The 18096-nt window shown below is 37.8% G+C and overlaps 1 protein-coding gene and 67 non-coding genes across 69 annotated transcripts in view; 1 reads left to right on the forward strand and 67 right to left on the reverse strand.

Moving 5' to 3' along the window:
• The window catches only part of LOC145267073 (transmembrane protein 232-like), a 288020-nt gene that overhangs the window by 85347 nt on the left and 184577 nt on the right, over positions 1-18096 (forward strand). The gene's annotated exons all lie outside the window — the stretch shown is intronic.
• On the reverse strand, positions 49-140 carry Trnak-uuu (transfer RNA lysine (anticodon UUU)). Its single transcript is given in 2 exon segments — positions 49-84; positions 104-140. It is a non-coding gene; the product is annotated as a tRNA-Lys (tRNA).
• Positions 279-370, reverse strand: Trnak-uuu (transfer RNA lysine (anticodon UUU)). The gene is given in 2 exon segments: positions 279-314; positions 334-370. It is a non-coding gene; the product is annotated as a tRNA-Lys (tRNA).
• Positions 739-830, reverse strand: Trnak-uuu (transfer RNA lysine (anticodon UUU)). Its single transcript is given in 2 exon segments — positions 739-774; positions 794-830. It is a non-coding gene; the product is annotated as a tRNA-Lys (tRNA).
• On the reverse strand, positions 969-1060 carry Trnak-uuu (transfer RNA lysine (anticodon UUU)). Its single transcript is given in 2 exon segments — positions 969-1004; positions 1024-1060. It is a non-coding gene; the product is annotated as a tRNA-Lys (tRNA).
• On the reverse strand, positions 1199-1290 carry Trnak-uuu (transfer RNA lysine (anticodon UUU)). Its single transcript is given in 2 exon segments — positions 1199-1234; positions 1254-1290. It is a non-coding gene; the product is annotated as a tRNA-Lys (tRNA).
• Positions 1430-1521, reverse strand: Trnak-uuu (transfer RNA lysine (anticodon UUU)). Its single transcript is given in 2 exon segments — positions 1430-1465; positions 1485-1521. It is a non-coding gene; the product is annotated as a tRNA-Lys (tRNA).
• Positions 1660-1751, reverse strand: Trnak-uuu (transfer RNA lysine (anticodon UUU)). The gene is given in 2 exon segments: positions 1660-1695; positions 1715-1751. It is a non-coding gene; the product is annotated as a tRNA-Lys (tRNA).
• Positions 1890-1981, reverse strand: Trnak-uuu (transfer RNA lysine (anticodon UUU)). Its single transcript is given in 2 exon segments — positions 1890-1925; positions 1945-1981. It is a non-coding gene; the product is annotated as a tRNA-Lys (tRNA).
• Trnak-uuu (transfer RNA lysine (anticodon UUU)) lies at positions 2120-2211 on the reverse strand. Its single transcript is given in 2 exon segments — positions 2120-2155; positions 2175-2211. It is a non-coding gene; the product is annotated as a tRNA-Lys (tRNA).
• On the reverse strand, positions 2350-2441 carry Trnak-uuu (transfer RNA lysine (anticodon UUU)). The gene is given in 2 exon segments: positions 2350-2385; positions 2405-2441. It is a non-coding gene; the product is annotated as a tRNA-Lys (tRNA).
• Positions 2580-2671, reverse strand: Trnak-uuu (transfer RNA lysine (anticodon UUU)). The gene is given in 2 exon segments: positions 2580-2615; positions 2635-2671. It is a non-coding gene; the product is annotated as a tRNA-Lys (tRNA).
• Trnak-uuu (transfer RNA lysine (anticodon UUU)) lies at positions 2810-2901 on the reverse strand. The gene is given in 2 exon segments: positions 2810-2845; positions 2865-2901. It is a non-coding gene; the product is annotated as a tRNA-Lys (tRNA).
• Trnak-uuu (transfer RNA lysine (anticodon UUU)) lies at positions 3040-3131 on the reverse strand. The gene is given in 2 exon segments: positions 3040-3075; positions 3095-3131. It is a non-coding gene; the product is annotated as a tRNA-Lys (tRNA).
• Positions 3270-3361, reverse strand: Trnak-uuu (transfer RNA lysine (anticodon UUU)). The gene is given in 2 exon segments: positions 3270-3305; positions 3325-3361. It is a non-coding gene; the product is annotated as a tRNA-Lys (tRNA).
• On the reverse strand, positions 3500-3591 carry Trnak-uuu (transfer RNA lysine (anticodon UUU)). Its single transcript is given in 2 exon segments — positions 3500-3535; positions 3555-3591. It is a non-coding gene; the product is annotated as a tRNA-Lys (tRNA).
• Trnak-uuu (transfer RNA lysine (anticodon UUU)) lies at positions 3952-4043 on the reverse strand. Its single transcript is given in 2 exon segments — positions 3952-3987; positions 4007-4043. It is a non-coding gene; the product is annotated as a tRNA-Lys (tRNA).
• Positions 4182-4273, reverse strand: Trnak-uuu (transfer RNA lysine (anticodon UUU)). The gene is given in 2 exon segments: positions 4182-4217; positions 4237-4273. It is a non-coding gene; the product is annotated as a tRNA-Lys (tRNA).
• On the reverse strand, positions 4412-4503 carry Trnak-uuu (transfer RNA lysine (anticodon UUU)). The gene is given in 2 exon segments: positions 4412-4447; positions 4467-4503. It is a non-coding gene; the product is annotated as a tRNA-Lys (tRNA).
• Positions 4642-4733, reverse strand: Trnak-uuu (transfer RNA lysine (anticodon UUU)). Its single transcript is given in 2 exon segments — positions 4642-4677; positions 4697-4733. It is a non-coding gene; the product is annotated as a tRNA-Lys (tRNA).
• Positions 5100-5191, reverse strand: Trnak-uuu (transfer RNA lysine (anticodon UUU)). Its single transcript is given in 2 exon segments — positions 5100-5135; positions 5155-5191. It is a non-coding gene; the product is annotated as a tRNA-Lys (tRNA).
• Positions 5330-5421, reverse strand: Trnak-uuu (transfer RNA lysine (anticodon UUU)). The gene is given in 2 exon segments: positions 5330-5365; positions 5385-5421. It is a non-coding gene; the product is annotated as a tRNA-Lys (tRNA).
• Trnak-uuu (transfer RNA lysine (anticodon UUU)) lies at positions 5560-5651 on the reverse strand. The gene is given in 2 exon segments: positions 5560-5595; positions 5615-5651. It is a non-coding gene; the product is annotated as a tRNA-Lys (tRNA).
• On the reverse strand, positions 5790-5881 carry Trnak-uuu (transfer RNA lysine (anticodon UUU)). Its single transcript is given in 2 exon segments — positions 5790-5825; positions 5845-5881. It is a non-coding gene; the product is annotated as a tRNA-Lys (tRNA).
• Trnak-uuu (transfer RNA lysine (anticodon UUU)) lies at positions 6242-6333 on the reverse strand. Its single transcript is given in 2 exon segments — positions 6242-6277; positions 6297-6333. It is a non-coding gene; the product is annotated as a tRNA-Lys (tRNA).
• Positions 6702-6793, reverse strand: Trnak-uuu (transfer RNA lysine (anticodon UUU)). Its single transcript is given in 2 exon segments — positions 6702-6737; positions 6757-6793. It is a non-coding gene; the product is annotated as a tRNA-Lys (tRNA).
• Trnak-uuu (transfer RNA lysine (anticodon UUU)) lies at positions 6932-7023 on the reverse strand. Its single transcript is given in 2 exon segments — positions 6932-6967; positions 6987-7023. It is a non-coding gene; the product is annotated as a tRNA-Lys (tRNA).
• Trnak-uuu (transfer RNA lysine (anticodon UUU)) lies at positions 7162-7253 on the reverse strand. Its single transcript is given in 2 exon segments — positions 7162-7197; positions 7217-7253. It is a non-coding gene; the product is annotated as a tRNA-Lys (tRNA).
• Positions 7392-7483, reverse strand: Trnak-uuu (transfer RNA lysine (anticodon UUU)). Its single transcript is given in 2 exon segments — positions 7392-7427; positions 7447-7483. It is a non-coding gene; the product is annotated as a tRNA-Lys (tRNA).
• Positions 7622-7719, reverse strand: Trnak-uuu (transfer RNA lysine (anticodon UUU)). The gene is made up of 2 exons: positions 7683-7719; positions 7622-7657 (listed from the first exon to the last, which is right to left on the reverse strand). It is a non-coding gene; the product is annotated as a tRNA-Lys (tRNA).
• Positions 7858-7949, reverse strand: Trnak-uuu (transfer RNA lysine (anticodon UUU)). The gene is given in 2 exon segments: positions 7858-7893; positions 7913-7949. It is a non-coding gene; the product is annotated as a tRNA-Lys (tRNA).
• Positions 8316-8407, reverse strand: Trnak-uuu (transfer RNA lysine (anticodon UUU)). The gene is given in 2 exon segments: positions 8316-8351; positions 8371-8407. It is a non-coding gene; the product is annotated as a tRNA-Lys (tRNA).
• Trnak-uuu (transfer RNA lysine (anticodon UUU)) lies at positions 8546-8637 on the reverse strand. Its single transcript is given in 2 exon segments — positions 8546-8581; positions 8601-8637. It is a non-coding gene; the product is annotated as a tRNA-Lys (tRNA).
• Positions 8776-8867, reverse strand: Trnak-uuu (transfer RNA lysine (anticodon UUU)). Its single transcript is given in 2 exon segments — positions 8776-8811; positions 8831-8867. It is a non-coding gene; the product is annotated as a tRNA-Lys (tRNA).
• Trnak-uuu (transfer RNA lysine (anticodon UUU)) lies at positions 9006-9097 on the reverse strand. The gene is given in 2 exon segments: positions 9006-9041; positions 9061-9097. It is a non-coding gene; the product is annotated as a tRNA-Lys (tRNA).
• Trnak-uuu (transfer RNA lysine (anticodon UUU)) lies at positions 9458-9549 on the reverse strand. The gene is given in 2 exon segments: positions 9458-9493; positions 9513-9549. It is a non-coding gene; the product is annotated as a tRNA-Lys (tRNA).
• Trnak-uuu (transfer RNA lysine (anticodon UUU)) lies at positions 9918-10009 on the reverse strand. Its single transcript is given in 2 exon segments — positions 9918-9953; positions 9973-10009. It is a non-coding gene; the product is annotated as a tRNA-Lys (tRNA).
• Positions 10148-10239, reverse strand: Trnak-uuu (transfer RNA lysine (anticodon UUU)). The gene is given in 2 exon segments: positions 10148-10183; positions 10203-10239. It is a non-coding gene; the product is annotated as a tRNA-Lys (tRNA).
• Positions 10378-10469, reverse strand: Trnak-uuu (transfer RNA lysine (anticodon UUU)). Its single transcript is given in 2 exon segments — positions 10378-10413; positions 10433-10469. It is a non-coding gene; the product is annotated as a tRNA-Lys (tRNA).
• Trnak-uuu (transfer RNA lysine (anticodon UUU)) lies at positions 10608-10705 on the reverse strand. The gene is made up of 2 exons: positions 10669-10705; positions 10608-10643 (listed from the first exon to the last, which is right to left on the reverse strand). It is a non-coding gene; the product is annotated as a tRNA-Lys (tRNA).
• On the reverse strand, positions 10844-10935 carry Trnak-uuu (transfer RNA lysine (anticodon UUU)). Its single transcript is given in 2 exon segments — positions 10844-10879; positions 10899-10935. It is a non-coding gene; the product is annotated as a tRNA-Lys (tRNA).
• Trnak-uuu (transfer RNA lysine (anticodon UUU)) lies at positions 11074-11165 on the reverse strand. The gene is given in 2 exon segments: positions 11074-11109; positions 11129-11165. It is a non-coding gene; the product is annotated as a tRNA-Lys (tRNA).
• On the reverse strand, positions 11526-11617 carry Trnak-uuu (transfer RNA lysine (anticodon UUU)). The gene is given in 2 exon segments: positions 11526-11561; positions 11581-11617. It is a non-coding gene; the product is annotated as a tRNA-Lys (tRNA).
• Trnak-uuu (transfer RNA lysine (anticodon UUU)) lies at positions 11756-11847 on the reverse strand. The gene is given in 2 exon segments: positions 11756-11791; positions 11811-11847. It is a non-coding gene; the product is annotated as a tRNA-Lys (tRNA).
• Trnak-uuu (transfer RNA lysine (anticodon UUU)) lies at positions 11986-12077 on the reverse strand. The gene is given in 2 exon segments: positions 11986-12021; positions 12041-12077. It is a non-coding gene; the product is annotated as a tRNA-Lys (tRNA).
• Trnak-uuu (transfer RNA lysine (anticodon UUU)) lies at positions 12216-12307 on the reverse strand. Its single transcript is given in 2 exon segments — positions 12216-12251; positions 12271-12307. It is a non-coding gene; the product is annotated as a tRNA-Lys (tRNA).
• Trnak-uuu (transfer RNA lysine (anticodon UUU)) lies at positions 12674-12765 on the reverse strand. The gene is given in 2 exon segments: positions 12674-12709; positions 12729-12765. It is a non-coding gene; the product is annotated as a tRNA-Lys (tRNA).
• Trnak-uuu (transfer RNA lysine (anticodon UUU)) lies at positions 12904-12995 on the reverse strand. The gene is given in 2 exon segments: positions 12904-12939; positions 12959-12995. It is a non-coding gene; the product is annotated as a tRNA-Lys (tRNA).
• Trnak-uuu (transfer RNA lysine (anticodon UUU)) lies at positions 13134-13225 on the reverse strand. The gene is given in 2 exon segments: positions 13134-13169; positions 13189-13225. It is a non-coding gene; the product is annotated as a tRNA-Lys (tRNA).
• Trnak-uuu (transfer RNA lysine (anticodon UUU)) lies at positions 13364-13455 on the reverse strand. Its single transcript is given in 2 exon segments — positions 13364-13399; positions 13419-13455. It is a non-coding gene; the product is annotated as a tRNA-Lys (tRNA).
• On the reverse strand, positions 13816-13907 carry Trnat-ugu (transfer RNA threonine (anticodon UGU)). Its single transcript is given in 2 exon segments — positions 13816-13851; positions 13871-13907. It is a non-coding gene; the product is annotated as a tRNA-Thr (tRNA).
• Positions 14046-14137, reverse strand: Trnak-uuu (transfer RNA lysine (anticodon UUU)). Its single transcript is given in 2 exon segments — positions 14046-14081; positions 14101-14137. It is a non-coding gene; the product is annotated as a tRNA-Lys (tRNA).
• On the reverse strand, positions 14276-14367 carry Trnak-uuu (transfer RNA lysine (anticodon UUU)). The gene is given in 2 exon segments: positions 14276-14311; positions 14331-14367. It is a non-coding gene; the product is annotated as a tRNA-Lys (tRNA).
• On the reverse strand, positions 14506-14597 carry Trnak-uuu (transfer RNA lysine (anticodon UUU)). Its single transcript is given in 2 exon segments — positions 14506-14541; positions 14561-14597. It is a non-coding gene; the product is annotated as a tRNA-Lys (tRNA).
• Trnak-uuu (transfer RNA lysine (anticodon UUU)) lies at positions 14736-14827 on the reverse strand. The gene is given in 2 exon segments: positions 14736-14771; positions 14791-14827. It is a non-coding gene; the product is annotated as a tRNA-Lys (tRNA).
• Positions 14966-15057, reverse strand: Trnak-uuu (transfer RNA lysine (anticodon UUU)). Its single transcript is given in 2 exon segments — positions 14966-15001; positions 15021-15057. It is a non-coding gene; the product is annotated as a tRNA-Lys (tRNA).
• On the reverse strand, positions 15196-15287 carry Trnak-uuu (transfer RNA lysine (anticodon UUU)). The gene is given in 2 exon segments: positions 15196-15231; positions 15251-15287. It is a non-coding gene; the product is annotated as a tRNA-Lys (tRNA).
• On the reverse strand, positions 15426-15517 carry Trnak-uuu (transfer RNA lysine (anticodon UUU)). The gene is given in 2 exon segments: positions 15426-15461; positions 15481-15517. It is a non-coding gene; the product is annotated as a tRNA-Lys (tRNA).
• Positions 15656-15747, reverse strand: Trnak-uuu (transfer RNA lysine (anticodon UUU)). Its single transcript is given in 2 exon segments — positions 15656-15691; positions 15711-15747. It is a non-coding gene; the product is annotated as a tRNA-Lys (tRNA).
• Trnak-uuu (transfer RNA lysine (anticodon UUU)) lies at positions 15886-15977 on the reverse strand. The gene is given in 2 exon segments: positions 15886-15921; positions 15941-15977. It is a non-coding gene; the product is annotated as a tRNA-Lys (tRNA).
• On the reverse strand, positions 16338-16429 carry Trnat-ugu (transfer RNA threonine (anticodon UGU)). The gene is given in 2 exon segments: positions 16338-16373; positions 16393-16429. It is a non-coding gene; the product is annotated as a tRNA-Thr (tRNA).
• On the reverse strand, positions 16568-16659 carry Trnak-uuu (transfer RNA lysine (anticodon UUU)). The gene is given in 2 exon segments: positions 16568-16603; positions 16623-16659. It is a non-coding gene; the product is annotated as a tRNA-Lys (tRNA).
• On the reverse strand, positions 16798-16889 carry Trnak-uuu (transfer RNA lysine (anticodon UUU)). Its single transcript is given in 2 exon segments — positions 16798-16833; positions 16853-16889. It is a non-coding gene; the product is annotated as a tRNA-Lys (tRNA).
• Trnak-uuu (transfer RNA lysine (anticodon UUU)) lies at positions 17028-17119 on the reverse strand. Its single transcript is given in 2 exon segments — positions 17028-17063; positions 17083-17119. It is a non-coding gene; the product is annotated as a tRNA-Lys (tRNA).
• Trnak-uuu (transfer RNA lysine (anticodon UUU)) lies at positions 17258-17349 on the reverse strand. The gene is given in 2 exon segments: positions 17258-17293; positions 17313-17349. It is a non-coding gene; the product is annotated as a tRNA-Lys (tRNA).
• Trnak-uuu (transfer RNA lysine (anticodon UUU)) lies at positions 17488-17579 on the reverse strand. Its single transcript is given in 2 exon segments — positions 17488-17523; positions 17543-17579. It is a non-coding gene; the product is annotated as a tRNA-Lys (tRNA).
• Trnak-uuu (transfer RNA lysine (anticodon UUU)) lies at positions 17718-17809 on the reverse strand. Its single transcript is given in 2 exon segments — positions 17718-17753; positions 17773-17809. It is a non-coding gene; the product is annotated as a tRNA-Lys (tRNA).
• On the reverse strand, positions 17948-18039 carry Trnak-uuu (transfer RNA lysine (anticodon UUU)). Its single transcript is given in 2 exon segments — positions 17948-17983; positions 18003-18039. It is a non-coding gene; the product is annotated as a tRNA-Lys (tRNA).

The raw sequence follows: 18096 nt of genomic DNA on the forward strand, positions 1-18096 counted from the left end.
ATGTGAAGAAAAACAGACTGATAGTAAATAAAATGCGAAAAAGTCAGTAGCCCACATGGGGACTTGAACCCCAGACCCTCAGATGACTTTATCCAAATGTTCTTAAAAGTCTGATGCTCTACCGACTGAGGTATGTAGGCCCGACGATATTCAGCACAATCCAGAACAATAACAACAAAAAACATGAAAAGAAAAAATCAATCAATCAAACATCAAGTCGTATATGTCGGATGTGAAGAAAAACAGACTGATTGTAATTAAAATGCAAAAAAGACAGCAGCCCACATGGGGACATGAACCCCAGACCATCAGATGACTTTATCCTAATGTTCTTAAAAGTCTGATGCTCTACCGACTGAGCTTTGTAGGCTCGTCGATATTCAGCACAATCCGGAACAATACCAACACAAAACATGAAAAGAAAAAATCAATCAATCATACATCAAGTCGTATAGGTCGGATGTGAAGAAAAACAGACTGATAGTAATTAAAATGCAAAAAAGTCAGCAGCCCACATGGGGACTTGAACCCCAGACCCTCAGATGACTTTATCCTAATGTTCTTAAAAGCCTCATGTTCTACCGACTGAGCTATGTAGGCCCGTCCATATTAAGCACAATCCGGAACAATAACAACAAAAAACATAAAAAGAAAAAATCAATCAATCATACATCAAGTCGTATATGTCGGATGTGAAGAAAAACAGACTGTGAGTAATTATAATGCAAAAAAGTCAGTAGCCCACATGGGGACTCGAACCCCAGACCCTCAGATGTCTTTATCCTAATGTTCTTAAAAGTCTGATGCTCTACCGACTGAGCTATGTAGGCCCATCCATATTCAGCACAATCCGGAACAATAACAACAAAAAACATAAAAAGAAAACATCAATCAATCATACATCAAGTCGTATATGTCGGATGTGAAGAAAAACAGACTGATAGTAAATAAAATGCAAAAAAGTCAGTAGCCCACATGGGGACTTGAACCCCAGACCCTCAGATGACTTTATCCTAATGTTCTTAAAAGTCTGATGCTCTACCGACTGAGCTATGTAGGCCCATCGATATTCAGCACAATCCGGAACGATACCAACAAAAAACATGAAAAGAAAACATCAATCAATCATACATCAAGTCGTATATGTCGGATGTGAAGAAAAAAAGACTGATAGTAATTAAAATGCAAAAAAGTCAGTAGCCCACATGGGGACTTGAACTCCAGACCCTCAGATGACTTTATCCTAATGTTCTTAAAAGTCTGATGCTCTACCGACTGAGCTATGTAGGCCCACCATTATTCAGCACAATCCGGAACAATAACAACAAAAAACATGAAAAGAAAACATCAATCAATCATACATCAAGTCGTATATGTCGGATGTGAAGAAAAACAGACTGATAGTAAATAAAATATCAAAAAAGTCAGTAGCCCACATGGGGACTTGAACCCCAGACCCTCAGATGACTTTATCCTAATGTTCTTAAAAGTCTGATGCTCTACCGACTGAGCTATGTAGGCCCACCATTATTCAGCACAATCCGGAACATTTACAACAAAAAACATGCAAAGAAAACATCAATCAATCAGACATCAAGTCGTATATGTCGGATGTGAAGAAAAACAGACTGATATTAAATAAAATACAAAAAAGTCAGTAGCCCACATGAGGGCTTGAACCCCAGACCCTCAGATGACTTTATCCTAATGTTCTTAAAAGTCTGATGCTCTACCGACTGAGCTATGTAGGCCCACCATTATTCAGCACAATCCGGAACAATAACAACAAAAAACATGAAAAGAAAACATCAATCAATCATACATCAAGTCGTATATGTCGGATGTGAAGAAAAACAGACTGATAGTTAATAAAATACAAAAAAGTCAGTAGCCCACATGGGGACTTGAACCCCAGACCCTCAGATGACTTTATCCTAATGTTCTTAAAAGTTTGATGCTCTACCGACTGAGCTATGTAGGCCCACCATTATTCAGCACAATCCGGAACAATAACAACAAAAAACATGAAAAGAAAACATCAATCAATCATACATCAAGTCGTATATGTCGGATGTGAAGAAAAACAGACTGATATTAAATAAAATACAAAAAAGTCAGTAGCCCACATGGGGACTTGAACCCCAGACCCTCAGATTACTTGATCCTAATGTTCTTAAAAGTCTGATGCTCTACCGACTGAGCTATGTAGGCCCACCATTATTCACCACAATCTGGAACAATAACAAAAAAAAACATTAAAAGAAAACATCAATCAATCAGACATCAAGTCGTATATGTCGGATGTGAAGAAAAACAGACTGATATTAAATAAAATACAAAAAAGTCAGTAGCCCACATGAGGGCTTGAACCCCAGACCCTCAGATGACTTTATCCTAATGTTCTTAAAAGTCTGATGCTCTACCGACTGAGCTATGTAGGCCCACCATTATTCACCACAATCTGGAACAATAACAACAAAAAACATGAAAAGAAAACATCAATCTATCAGACATCAAGTCGTATATGTCGGATGTGAAGAAAAACAGACTGATATTAAATAAAATACAAAACAGTCAGTAGCCCACATAGGGACTTGAACCCCAGACCCTCAGATGACTTTATCCTAATGTTCTTAAAAGTCTGATGCTCTACCGACTGAGCTATGTAGGCCCACCATTATTCAGCACAATCCGGAACAATAACAACAAAAAACATGAAAAGAAAACATCAATCAATCATACATCAAGTCGTATATGTCGGATGTGAAGAAAAACAGACTGATAGTAAATAAAATACAAAAAAGTCAGTAGCCCACATGGGGACTTGAACCCCAGACCCTCAGATGACTTTATCCTAATGTTCTTAAAAGTCTGATGCTCTACCGACTGAGCTATGTAGGCCCACCATTATTCAGCACAATCCGGAACAATAACAACAAAAAACATAAAAAGAAAACATCAATCAATCAGACATCAAGTCGTATATGTCGGATGTGAAGAAAAACAGACTGATAGTAAATAAAATACAAAAGAGTCAGTAGCCCACATGGGGACTTGAACCCCAGACCCTCAGATGACTTTATCCTAATGTTCTTAAAAGTCTGATGCTCTACCGACTGAGCTATGTAGGCCCACCATTATTCAGCACAATCCGGAACAATAACAACAAAAAACATGAAAAGAAAACATCAATCAATCATACATCAAGTCGTATATGTCGGATGTGAAGAAAAACAGACTGATAGTAAATAAAATACAAAAAAGTCAGTAGCCCACATGGGGACTTGAACCCCAGACCCTCAGATGACTTTATCCTAATGTTCTTAAAAGTCTGATGCTCTACCGACTGAGCTATGTAGGCCCACCATTATTCAGCACAATCCGGAACAATACCAACAAAAAACATGAAAAGAAAACATCAATCAATCATACATCAAGTCGTATATGTCGGATGTGAAGAAAAACAGACTGATAGTAAATAAAATACAAAAAAGTCAGTAGCCCACATGGGGACTTGAACCCCAGACCCTCAGATGACTTTATCCTAATGTTCTTAAAAGTCTGATGCTCTACCGACTGAGCTATGTAGGCCCACCATTATTCAGCACAATCCGGAACAATAACAACAAAAAACATAAAAAGAAAACATCAATCAATCAGACATCAAGTCGTATATGTCGGATGTGAAGAAAAACAGACTGATAGTAAATAAAATACAAAAAAGTCAGTAGCCCACATGTGGACTTGAACCCCAGATGACTTTATCCTAATGTTCTTAAAAGTCTGATGCTCTACCGACTGAGCTATGTAGGCCCACCATTATTCAGCACAATCCGGAACAATAACAACAAAAAACATGAAAAGAAAACATCAATCAATCATACATCAAGTCGTATATGTCGGATGTGAAGAAAAACAGACTGATAGTAAATAAAATACAAAAAAGTCAGTAGCCCACATGGGGACTTGAACCCCAGACCCTCAGATGACTTTATCCTAATGTTCTTAAAAGTCTGATGCTCTACCGACTGAGCTATGTAGGCCCACCATTATTCAGCACAATCCGGAACAATAACAACAAAAAACATAAAAAGAAAACATCAATCAATCAGACATCAAGTCGTATATGTCGGATGTGAAGAAAAACAGACTGATAGTAAATAAAATACAAAAGAGTCAGTAGCGCACATGGGGACTTGAACCCCAGACCCTCAGATGACTTTATCCTAATGTTCTTAAAAGTCTGATGCTCTACCGACTGAGCTATGTAGGCCCACCATTATTCAGCACAATCCGGAACAATAACAACAAAAAACATGAAAAGAAAACATCAATCAATCAGACATCAAGTCGTATATGTCGGATGTGAAGAAAAACAGACTGATAGTAAATAAAATACAAAAGAGTCAGTAGCCCACATGGGGACTTGAACCCCAGACCCTCAGATGACTTTATCCTAATGTTCTTAAAAGTCTGATGCTCTACCGACTGAGCTATGTAGGCCCACCATTATTCAGCACAATCCGGAACAATAACAACAAAAAACATAAAAAGAAAACATCAATCAATCAGACATCAAGTCGTATATGTCCGATGTGAAGAAAAACAGACTGATAGTAAATAAAATACAAAAGAGTCAGTAGCGCACATGGGGACTTGAACCCCAGACCCTCAGATGACTTTATCCTAATGTTCTTAAAAGTCTGACACTCTACCGACTGAGCTATGTAGGCCCACCATTATTCAGCACAATCCGGAACAATAACAACAAAAAACATGAAAAGAAAACATCAATCAATCAGACATCAAGTCGTATATGTCGGATGTGAAGAAAAACAGACTGATAGTAAATAAAATACAAAAAAGTCAGTAGCCCACATGGGGACTTGAACCCCACATGACTTTACCCTAATCCTAATGTTCTTAAAAGTCTGATGCTCTACCGACTGAGCTATGTAGGCCCACCATTATGCAGCACAATCCGGAACAATAACAACAAAAAACATGAAAAGAAAACATCAATCAATCATACATCAAGTCGTATATGTCGGATGTGAAGAAAAACAGACTGATATTAAATAAAATACAAAAAAGTCAGTAGCCCACATGGGGACTTGAACCCCAGACCCTCAGATGACTTGATCCTAATGTTCTTAAAAGTCTGATGCTCTACCGACTGAGCTATGTAGGCCCACCATTATTCACCACAATCTGGAACAATAACAACAAAAAAAAAGAAAAGAAAACATCAATCAATCAGACATCAAGTCGTATATGTCGGATGTGAAGAAAAACAGACTGATAGTAAATAAAATACAAAAAAGTCAGTAGCCCACATGGGGACTTGAACCCCAGACCCTCAGATGACTTTATCCTAATGTTCTTAAAAGTCTGATGCTCTACCGACTGAGCTATGTAGGCCCACCATTATTCAGCACAATCCGGAACAATAACAACAAAAAACATGAAAAGAAAACATCAATCAATCAGACATCAAGTCGTATATGTCGGATGTGAAGAAAAACAGACTGATAGTAAATAAAATACAAAAAAGTCAGTAGCCCACATGGGGACTTGAACCCCAGACCCTCAGATGACTTAATCCTAATGTTCTTAAAAGTCTGATGCTCTACCGACTGAGCTATGTAGGCCCACCATTATTCAGCACAATCCGGAACAATAACAACAAAAAACATGCAAAGAAAACATCAATCAATCAGACACCAAGTCGTATATGTCGGATGTGAGGAAAAACAGACTGATATTAAATAAAATACAAAAAAGTCAGTAGCCCACATGGGGACTTGAACCCCAGACCCTCAGATGACTTTATCCTAATGTTCTTAAAAGTCTGATGCTCTACCGACTGAGCTATGTAGGCCCACCACTATTCACCACAATCTGGAACAATAACAACAAAAAACATGAAAAGAAAACATCAATCAATCAGACATCAAGTCGTATATGTCGGATGTGAAGAAAAACAGACTGATAGTAAATAAAATACAAAAAAGTCAGTAGCCCACATGGGGACTTGAACCCCAGACGACTTTATCCTAATGTTCTTAAAAGTCTGATGCTCTACCGACTGAGCTATATAGGCCCACCATTATTCAGCACAATCCGGAACAATAACAACAAAAAATATTAAAAGAAAACATCAATCAATCATACATCAAGTCGTATATGTCGGATGTGAAGAAAAACAGACTGATAGTAAATAAAATACAAAAAAGTCAGTAGCCCACATGGGGACTTGAACCCCAGACCCTCAGATGACTTTATCCTAATGTTCTTAAAAGTCTGATGCTCTACCGACTGAGCTATGTAGGCCCACCATTATTCAGCACAATCCGGAACAATAACAACAAAAAACATGCAAAGAAAACATCAATCAATCAGACATCAAGTCGTATATGTCGGATGTGAAGAAAAACAGACTGATATTAAATAAAATACAAAAAAGTCAGTAGCCCCCATAGTGACTTGAACCCCAGACCCTCAGATTACTTTATCCTAATGTTCTTAAAAGTCTGATGCTCTACCGACTGAGCTATGTAGTCCCACCATTATTCACCACAATCTGGAACAATAACAACAAAAAACATAAAAAGAAAACATCAACCAATCAGACATCAAGTCGTATATGTCGGATGTGAAGAAAAACAGACTGATAGTAAATAAAATACAAAAAAGTCAGTAGCCCACATGGGGACTTGAACCCCAGACCCTCAGATGACTTTATCCTAATGTTCTTAAAAGTCTGATGCTCTACCGACTGAGCTATGTAGGCCCACCATTATTCACCACAATCTGGAACAACACCAACAAAAAACATGAAAAGAAAACATCAACCAATCAGACATCAAGTCGTATATGTCGGATGTGAAGAAAAACAGACTGATAGTAAATAAAATACAAAAAAGTCAGTAGCCCACATGGGGACTTGAACCCCAGACCCTCAGATGACTTTATCCTAATGTTCTTAAAAGTCTGATGCTCTACCGACTGAGCTATGTAGGTCCACCATTATTCACCACAATCTGGAACAATAACAACAAAAAACATGAAAAGAAAACATCAACCAATCAGACATCAAGTCGTATATGTCGGATGTGAAGAAAAACAGACTGATATTAAATAAAATACAAAAAAGTCAGTAGCCCGCATGGGGACTTGAACCCCAGACCCTCAGATGACTTTATCCTAATGTTCTTAAAAGTCTGATGCTCTACCGACTGAGTTATGTAGGCCCACCATTATTCACCACAATCTGGAACAAGAACAACAAAAAACATGAAAAGAAAACATCAATCAATCATACATCAAGTCGTATATGTCGGATGTGAAGAAAAACAGACTGATATTAAATAAAATACAAAAAAGTCAGTAGCCCACATGGGGACTTGAACCCCAGACCCTCAGATGACTTTATCCTAATGTTCTTAAAAGTCTGATGCTCTACCGACTGAGTTATGTAGGCCCACCATTATTCACCACAATCTGGAACAATAACAACAAAAAACATGAAAAGAAAACATCAATCAATCAGACATCAAGTCGTATATGTCGGATGTGAAGAAAAACAGACTGATAGTAAATAAAATACAAAAAAGTCAGTAGCCCACATGGGGACTTGAACCCCAGACCCTCAGATGACTTTATCCTAATCCTAATGTTCTTAAAAGTCTGATGCTCTACCGACTGAGCTATGTAGGCCCACCATTATTCAGCACAATCCGGAACAATAACAACAAAAAACATGAAAAGAAAACATCAATCAATCATACATCAAGTCGTATATGTCGGATGTGAAGAAAAACAGACTGATATTAAATAAAATACAAAAAAGTCAGTAGCCCACATGGGGACTTGAACCCCAGACCCTCAGATTACTTTATCCTAATGTTCTTAAAAGTCTGATGCTCTACCGACTGAGCTATGTAGGCCCACCATTATTCAGCACAATCCGGAACAATAACAACAAAAAACATGAAAAGAAAACATCAATCAATCAGACATCAAGTCGTATATGTCGGATGTGAAGAAAAACAGACTGATAGTAAATAAAATACAAAAAAGTCAGTAGCCCACATGGGGACTTGAACCCCACATGACTTTATCCTAATCCTAATGTTCTTAAAAGTCTGATGCTCTACCGACTGAGCTATGTAGGCCCACCATTATTCAGCACAATCCGGAACAATAACAACAAAAAACATGAAAAGAAAACATCAATCAATCATACATCAAGTCGTATATGTCGGATGTGAAGAAAAACAGACTGATATTAAATAAAATACAAAAAAGTCAGTAGCCCACATGGGGACTTGAACCCCAGACCCTCAGATGACTTGATCCTAATGTTCTTAAAAGTCTGATGCTCTACCGACTGAGCTATGTAGGCCCACCATTATTCACCACAATCTGGAACAATAACAACAAAAAAAAAGAAAAGAAAACATCAATCAATCAGACATCAAGTCGTATATGTCGGATGTGAAGAAAAACAGACTGATAGTAAATAAAATACAAAAAAGTCAGTAGCCCACATGGGGACTTGAACCCCAGACCCTCAGATGACTTTATCCTAATGTTCTTAAAAGTCTGATGCTCTACCGACTGAGCTATGTAGGCCCACCATTATTCAGCACAATCCGGAACAATAACAACAAAAAACATGAAAAGAAAACATCAATCAATCAGACATCAAGTCGTATATGTCGGATGTGAAGAAAAACAGACTGATAGTAAATAAAATACAAAAAAGTCAGTAGCCCACATGGGGACTTGAACCCCAGACCCTCAGATGACTTTATCCTAATGTTCTTAAAAGTCTGATGCTCTACCGACTGAGCTATGTAGGCCCACCATTATTCAGCACAATCCGGAACAATAACAACAAAAAACATGCAAAGAAAACATCAATCAATCAGACACCAAGTCGTATATGTCGGATGTGAAGAAAAACAGACTGATATTAAATAAAATACAAAAAAGTCAGTAGCCCACATGGGGACTTGAACCCCAGACCCTCAGATGACTTTATCCTAATGTTCTTAAAAGTCTGATGCTCTACCGACTGAGCTATGTAGGCCCACCACTATTCACCACAATCTGGAACAATAACAACAAAAAACATGAAAAGAAAACATCAATCAATCAGACATCAAGTCGTATATGTCGGATGTGAAGAAAAACAGACTGATAGTAAATAAAATACAAAAAAGTCAGTAGCCCACATGGGGACTTGAACCCCAGACGACTTTATCCTAATGTTCTTAAAAGTCTGATGCTCTACCGACTGAGCTATATAGGCCCACCATTATTCAGCACAATCCGGAACAATAACAACAAAAAATATTAAAAGAAAACATCAATCAATCATACATCAAGTCGTATATGTCGGATGTGAAGAAAAACAGACTGATAGTAAATAAAATACAAAAAAGTCAGTAGCCCACATGGGGACTTGAACCCCAGACCCTCAGATGACTTTATCCTAATGTTCTTAAAAGTCTGATGCTCTACCGACTGAGCTATGTAGGCCCACCATTATTCAGCACAATCCGGAACAATAACAACAAAAAACATGCAAAGAAAACATCAATCAATCAGACATCAAGTCGTATATGTCGGATGTGAAGAAAAACAGACTGATATTAAATAAAATACAAAAAAGTCAGTAGCCCCCATAGTGACTTGAACCCCAGACCCTCAGATTACTTTATCCTAATGTTCTTAAAAGTCTGATGCTCTACCGACTGAGCTATGTAGTCCCACCATTATTCACCACAATCTGGAACAATAACAACAAAAAACATAAAAAGAAAACATCAACCAATCAGACATCAAGTCGTATATGTCGGATGTGAAGAAAAACAGACTGATAGTAAATAAAATACAAAAAAGTCAGTAGCCCACATGGGGACTTGAACCCCAGACCCTCAGATGACTTTATCCTAATGTTCTTAAAAGTCTGATGCTCTACCGACTGAGCTATGTAGGTCCACCATTATTCACCACAATCTGGAACAATAACAACAAAAAACATGAAAAGAAAACATCAACCAATCAGACATCAAGTCGTATATGTCGGATGTGAAGAAAAACAGACTGATATTAAATAAAATACAAAAAAGTCAGTAGCCCGCATGGGGACTTGAACCCCAGACCCTCAGATGACTTTATCCTAATGTTCTTAAAAGTCTGATGCTCTACCGACTGAGCTATGTAGGCCCACCATTATTCACCACAATCTGGAACAAGAACAACAAAAAACATTAAAAGAAAACATCAATCAATCATACATCAAGTCGTATATGTCGGATGTGAAGAAAAACAGACTGATATTAAATAAAATACAAAAAAGTCAGTAGCCCACATGGGGACTTGAACCCCAGACCCTCAGATGACTTTATCCTAATGTTCTTAAAAGTCTGATGCTCTACCGACTGAGTTATGTAGGCCCACCATTATTCACCACAATCTGGAACAATAACAACAAAAAACATGAAAAGAAAACATCAATCAATCAGACATCAAGTCGTATATGTCGGATGTGAAGAAAAACAGACTGATAGTAAATAAAATACAAAAAAGTCAGTAGCCCACATGGGGACTTGAACCCCAGACCCTCAGATGACTTTATCCTAATCCTAATGTTCTTAAAAGTCTGATGCTCTACCGACTGAGCTATGTAGGCCCACCATTATTCAGCACAATCCGGAACAATAACAACAAAAAACATGAAAAGAAAACATCAATCAATCATACATCAAGTCGTATATGTCGGATGTGAAGAAAAACAGACTGATATTAAATAAAATACAAAAAAGTCAGTAGCCCACATGGGGACTTGAACCCCAGACCCTCAGATTACTTTATCCTAATGTTCTTAAAAGTCTGATGCTCTACCGACTGAGCTATGTAGGCCCACCATTATTCAGCACAATCCGGAACAATAACCACAAAAAACATGAAAAGAAAACATCAATCAATCATACATCAAGTCGTATATGTCGGATGTGAAGAAAAACAGACTGATAGTAAATAAAATACAAAAAAGTCAGTAGCCCACATGGGGACTTGAACCCCAGACCCTCAGATGACTTTATCCTAATGTTCTTAAAAGTCTGATGCTCTACCGACTGAGCTATGTAGGCCCACCATTATTCAGCACAATCCGGAACAATAACAACAAAAAACATAAAAAGAAAACATCAATCAATCAGACATCAAGTCGTATATGTCGGATGTGAAGAAAAACAGACTGATAGTAAATAAAATACAAAAGAGTCAGTAGCCCACATGGGGACTTGAACCCCAGATGACTTTATCCTAATGTTCTTAAAAGTCTGATGCTCTACCGACTGAGCTATGTAGGCCCACCATTATTCAGCACAATCCGGAACAATAACAACAAAAAACATGAAAAGAAAACATCAATCAATCATACATCAAGTCGTATATGTCGGATGTGAAGAAAAACAGACTGATAGTAAATAAAATACAAAAAAGTCAGTAGCCCACATGGGGACTTGAACCCCAGACCCTCAGATGACTTTATCCTAATGTTCTTAAAAGTCTGATGCTCTACCGACTGAGCTATGTAGGCCCACCATTATTCAGCACAATCCGGAACAATAACAACAAAAAACATAAAAAGAAAACATCAATCAATCAGACATCAAGTCGTATATGTCGGATGTGAAGAAAAACAGACTGATAGTAAATAAAATACAAAAGAGTCAGTAGCGCACATGGGGACTTGAACCCCAGACCCTCAGATGACTTTATCCTAATGTTCTTAAAAGTCTGATGCTCTACCGACTGAGCTATGTAGGCCCACCATTATTCAGCACAATCCGGAACAATAACAACAAAAAACATGAAAAGAAAACATCAATCAATCAGACATCAAGTCGTATATGTCGGATGTGAAGAAAAACAGACTGATAGTAAATAAAATACAAAAAAGTCAGTAGCCCACATGGGGACTTGAACCCCAGACCCTCAGATGACTTTATCCTAATGTTCTTAAAAGTCTGATGCTCTACCGACTGAGCTATGTAGGCCCACCATTATTCAGCACAATCCGGAACAATAACAACAAAAAACATAAAAAGAAAACATCAATCAATCAGACATCAAGTCGTATATGTCGGATGTGAAGAAAAACAGACTGATAGTAAATAAAATACAAAAGAGTCAGTAGCGCACATGGGGACTTGAACCCCAGACCCTCAGATGACTTTATCCTAATGTTCTTAAAAGTCTGATGCTCTACCGACTGAGCTATGTAGGCCCACCATTATTCAGCACAATCCGGAACAATAACAACAAAAAACATGAAAAGAAAACATCAATCAATCAGACATCAAGTCGTATATGTCGGATGTGAAGAAAAACAGACTGATAGTAAATAAAATACAAAAAAGTCAGTAGCCCACATGGGGACTTGAACCCCAGATGACTTTATCCTAATCCTAATGTTCTTAAAAGTCTGATGCTCTACCGACTGAGCTATGTAGGCCCACCATTATTCAGAACAATCCGGAACAATAACAACAAAAAACATGAAAAGAAAACATCAATCAATCATACATCAAGTCGTATATGTCGGATGTGAAGAAAAACAGACTGATATTAAATAAAATACAAAAAAGTCAGTAGCCCACATGGGGACTTGAACCCCAGACCCTCAGATGACTTGATCCTAATGTTCTTAAAAGTCTGATGCTCTACCGACTGAGCTATGTAGGCCCACCATTATTCACCACAATCTGGAACAATAACAACAAAAAACATGAAAAGAAAACATCAATCAATCAGACATCAAGTCGTATATGTCGGATGTGAAGAAAAACAGACTGATAGTAAATAAAATACAAAAAAGTCAGTAGCCCACATGGGGACTTTAACCCCAGACCCTCAGATGACTTTATCCTAATGTTCTTAAAAGTCTGATGCTCTACCGACTGAGCTATGTAGGCCCACCATTATTCAGCACAATCCGGAAAAATAACAACAAAAAACATGAAAAGAAAACATCAATCAATCAGACATCAAGTCGTATATGTCGGATGTGAAGAAAAACAGACTGATAGTAAATAAAATACAAAAAAGTCAGTAGCCCACATGGGGACTTGAACCCCAGACCCTCAGATGACTTTATCCTAATGTTCTTAAAAGTCTGATGCTCTACCGACTGAGCTATGTAGGCCCACCATTATTCAGCACAATCCAGAACAATAACAACAACAAACATAAAAAGAAAACATAAATCAATCAGACACCAAGTCGTATATGTCGGATGTGAAGAAAAACAGACTGATATTAAATAAAATACAAAAAAGTCAGTAGCCCACATGGGGACTTGAACCCCAGACCCTCAGATGACTTTATCCTAATGTTCTTAAAAGTCTGATGCTCTACCGACTGAGCTATGTAGGCCCACCACTATTCACCACAATCTGGAACAATAACAACAAAAAACATGAAAAGAAAACATCAATCAATCAGACATCAAGTCGTATATGTCGGATGTGAAGAAAAACAGACTGATAGTAAATAAAATACAAAAAAGTCAGTAGCCCACATGGGGACTTGAACCCCAGACGACTTTATCCTAATGTTCTTAAAAGTCTGATGCTCTACCGACTGAGCTATATAGGCCCACCATTATTCAGCACAATCCGGAACAATAACAACAAAAAATATGAAAAGAAAACATCAATCAATCATACATCAAGTCGTATATGTCGGATGTGAAGAAAAACAGACTGATAGTAAATAAAATACAAAAAAGTCAGTAGCCCACATGGGGACTTGAACCCCAGACCCTCAGATGACTTTATCCTAATGTTCTTACAAGTCTGATGCTCTACCGACTGAGCTATGTAGGCCCACTATTATTCAGCACAATCCGGAACAATAACAACAAAAAACATGCAAAGAAAACATCAATCAATCAGACATCAAGTCGTATATGTCGGATGTGAAGAAAAACAGACTGATAGTAAATAAAATACAAAAAAGTCAGTAGCCCACATGGGGACTTGAACCCCAGACCCTCAGATGACTTTATCCTAATGTTCTTAAAAGTCTGATGCTCTACCGACTGAGCTATGTAGGCCCACCATTATTCAGCACAATCCGGAACAATAACAACAAAAAACATGCAAAGAAAACATCAATCAATCAGACATCAAGTCGTATATGTCGGATGTGAAGAAAAACAGACTGATATTAAATAAAATACAAAAAAGTCAGTAGCCCACATGGGGACTTGAACCCCAGACCCTCAGATGACTTTATCCTAATGTTCTTAAAAGTCTGATGCTCTACCGACTGAGCTATGTAGGCCCACCATTATTCAGCACAATCCGGAACAATAACAACAAAAAACATGCAAAGAAAACATCAATCAATCAGACATCAAGTCGTATATGTCGGATGTGAAGAAAAACAGACTGATATTAAATAAAATACAAAAAAGTCAGTAGCCCACATGGGGACTTGAACCCCAGACCCTCAGATGACTTTATCCTAATGTTCTTAAAAGTCTGATGCTCTACCGACTGAGCTATGTAGGCCCACCACTATTCACTACAATCTGGAACAATAACAACAAAAAACATGAAAAGAAAACATCAACCAATCAGACATCAAGTCGTATATGTCGGATGTGAAGAAAAACAGACTGATATTAAATAAAATACAAAAAAGTCAGTAGCCCACATGGGGACTTGAACCCCAGACCCTCAGATGACTTTATCCTAATGTTCTTAAAAGTCTGATGCTCTACCGACTGAGCTATGTAGGCCCACCATTATTCAGCACAATCCGGAACAATAACAACAAAAAACATGAAAAGAAAACATCAATCAATCAGACATCAAGTCGTATATGTCGGATGTGAAGAAAAACAGACTGATATTAAATAAAATACAAAAAAGTCAGTAGCCCCCATGGGGACTTGAACCCCAGACCCTCAGATGACTTTATCCTAATGTTCTTAAAAGTCTGATGCTCTACCGACTGAGCTATGTAGGCCCACCATTATTCACCACAATCTGGAACAATAACAACAAAAAACATGAAAAGAAAACATCAACCAATCAGACATCAAGTCGTATATGTCGGATGTGAAGAAAAACAGACTGATAGTAAATAAAATACAAAAAAGTCAGTAGCCCACATGGGGACTTGAACCCCAGACCCTCAGATGACTTTATCCTAATGTTCTTAAAAGTCTGATGCTCTACCGACTGAGCTATGTAGGCCCACCATTATTCAGCACAATCCGGAACAATAACAACAAAAAACATGCAAAGAAAACATCAATCAATCAGACATCAAGTCGTATATGTCGGATGTGAAGAAAAACAGACTGATATTAAATAAAATACAAAAAAGTCAGTAGCCCACATGGGGACTTGAACCCCAGACCCTCAGATGACTTTATCCTAATGTTCTTAAAAGTCTGATGCTCTACCGACTGAGCTATGTAGGCCCACCATTATTCAGCACAATCCGGAACAATAACAACAAAAAACATGCAAAGAAAACATCAATCAATCAGACATCAAGTCGTATATGTCGGATGTGAAGAAAAACAGACTGATATTAAATAAAATACAAAAAAGTCAGTAGCCCACATGGGGACTTGAACCCCAGACCCTCAGATGACTTTATCCTAATGTTCTTAAAAGTCTGATGCTCTACCGACTGAGCTATGTAGGCCCACCACTATTCACTACAATCTGGAACAATAACAACAAAAAACATGAAAAGAAAACATCAACCAATCAGACATCAAGTCGTATATGTCGGATGTGAAGAAAAACAGACTGATATTAAATAAAATACAAAAAAGTCAGTAGCCCACATGGGGACTTGAACCCCAGACCCTCAGATGACTTTATCCTAATGTTCTTAAAAGTCTGATGCTCTACCGACTGAGCTATGTAGGCCCACCATTATTCAGCACAATCCGGAACAATTACAACAAAAAACATGAAAAGAAAACATCAATCAATCAGACATCAAGTCGTATATGTCGGATGTGAAGAAAAACAGACTGATAGTAAATAAAATACAAAAAAGTCAGTAGCCCACATGGGGACTTGAACCCCAGACGACTTTATCCTAATGTTCTTAAAAGTCTGATGCTCTACCGACTGAGCTATGTAGGCCCACCATTATTCAGCACAATCCGGAACAATAACAACAAAAAATATGAAAAGAAAACATCAATCAATCATACATCAAGTCGTATATGTCGGATGTGAAGAAAAACAGACTGATAGTAAATAAAATACAAAAAAGTCAGTAGCCCACATGGGGACTTGAACCCCAGACCCTCAGATGACTTTATCCTAATATTCTTACAAGTCTGATGCTCTACCGACTGAGCTATGTAGGCCCACTATTATTCAGCACAATCCGGAACAATAACAACAAAAAACATGCAAAGAAAACATCAATCAATCAGACATCAAGTCGTATATGTCGGATGTGAAGAAAAACAGACTGATATTAAATAAAATACAAAAAAGTCAGTAGCCCCCATGGGGACTTGAACCCCAGACCCTCAGATGACTTTATCCTAATGTTCTTAAAAGTCTGATGCTCTACCGACTGAGCTATGTAGGCCCACCATTATTCACCACAATCTGGAACAATAACAACAAAAAACATGAAAAGAAAACATCAACCAATCAGACATCAAGTCGTATATGTCGGATGTGAAGAAAAACAGACTGATAGTAAATAAAATACAAAAAAGTCAGTAGCCCACATGGGGACTTGAACCCCAGACCCTCAGATGACTTTATCCTAATGTTCTTAAAAGTCTGATGCTCTACCGACTGAGCTATGTAGGCCCACCATTATTCAGCACAATCCGGAACAATAACAACAAAAAACATGCAAAGAAAACATCAATCAATCAGACATCAAGTCGTATATGTCGGATGTGAAGAAAAACAGACTGATATTAAATAAAATACAAAAAAGTCAGTAGCCCACATGGGGACTTGAACCCCAGACCCTCAGATGACTTTATCCTAATGTTCTTAAAAGTCTGATGCTCTACCGACTGAGCTATGTAGGCCCACCACTATTCACTACAATCTGGAACAATAACAACAAAAAACATGAAAAGAAAACATCAACCAATCAGACATCAAGTCGTATATGTCGGATGTGAAGAAAAACAGACTGATATTAAATAAAATACAAAAAAGTCAGTAGCCCCCATGGGGACTTGAACCCCAGACCCTCAGATGACTTTATCCTAATGTTCTTAAAAGTCTGATGCTCTACCGACTGAGCTATGTAGGCCCACCATTATTCAGCACAATCCGGAACAATAACAACAAAAAACATGCAAAGAAAACATCAATCAATCAGACATCAAGTCGTATATGTCGGATGTGAAGAAAAACAGACTGATATTAAATAAAATACAAAAAAGTCAGTAGCCCACATGGGGACTTGAACCCCAGACCCTCAGATGACTTTATCCTAATGTTCTTAAAAGTCTGATGCTCTACCGACTGAGCTATGTAGGCCCACCATTATTCAGCACAATCCGGAACAATAACAACAAAAAACATGCAAAGAAAACATCAATCAATCAGACATCAAGTCGTATATGTCGGATGTGAAGAAAAACAGACTGATATTAAATAAAATACAAAAAAGTCAGTAGCCCACATGGGGACTTGAACCCCAGACCCTCAGATGACTTTATCCTAATGTTCTTAAAAGTCTGATGCTCTACCGACTGAGCTATGTAGGCCCACCACTATTCACTACAATCTGGAACAATAACAACAAAAAACATGAAAAGAAAACATCAACCAATCAGACATCAAGTCGTATATGTCGGATGTGAAGAAAAACAGACTGATATTAAATAAAATACAAAAAAGTCAGTAGCCCACATGGGGACTTGAACCCCAGACCCTCAGATGACTTTATCCTAATGTTCTTAAAAGTCTGATGCTCTACCGACTGAGCTATGTAGGCCCACCATTATTCAGCACAATCCGGAACAATTACAACAAAAAACATGAAAAGAAAACA

This window comes from Euprymna scolopes, chromosome 42, assembly GCF_053919585.1.
Source record: "Euprymna scolopes isolate OS-2025 chromosome 42, ASM5391958v1, whole genome shotgun sequence".
Taxonomy (NCBI): Eukaryota; Metazoa; Mollusca; class Cephalopoda; order Sepiida; family Sepiolidae; genus Euprymna; species Euprymna scolopes.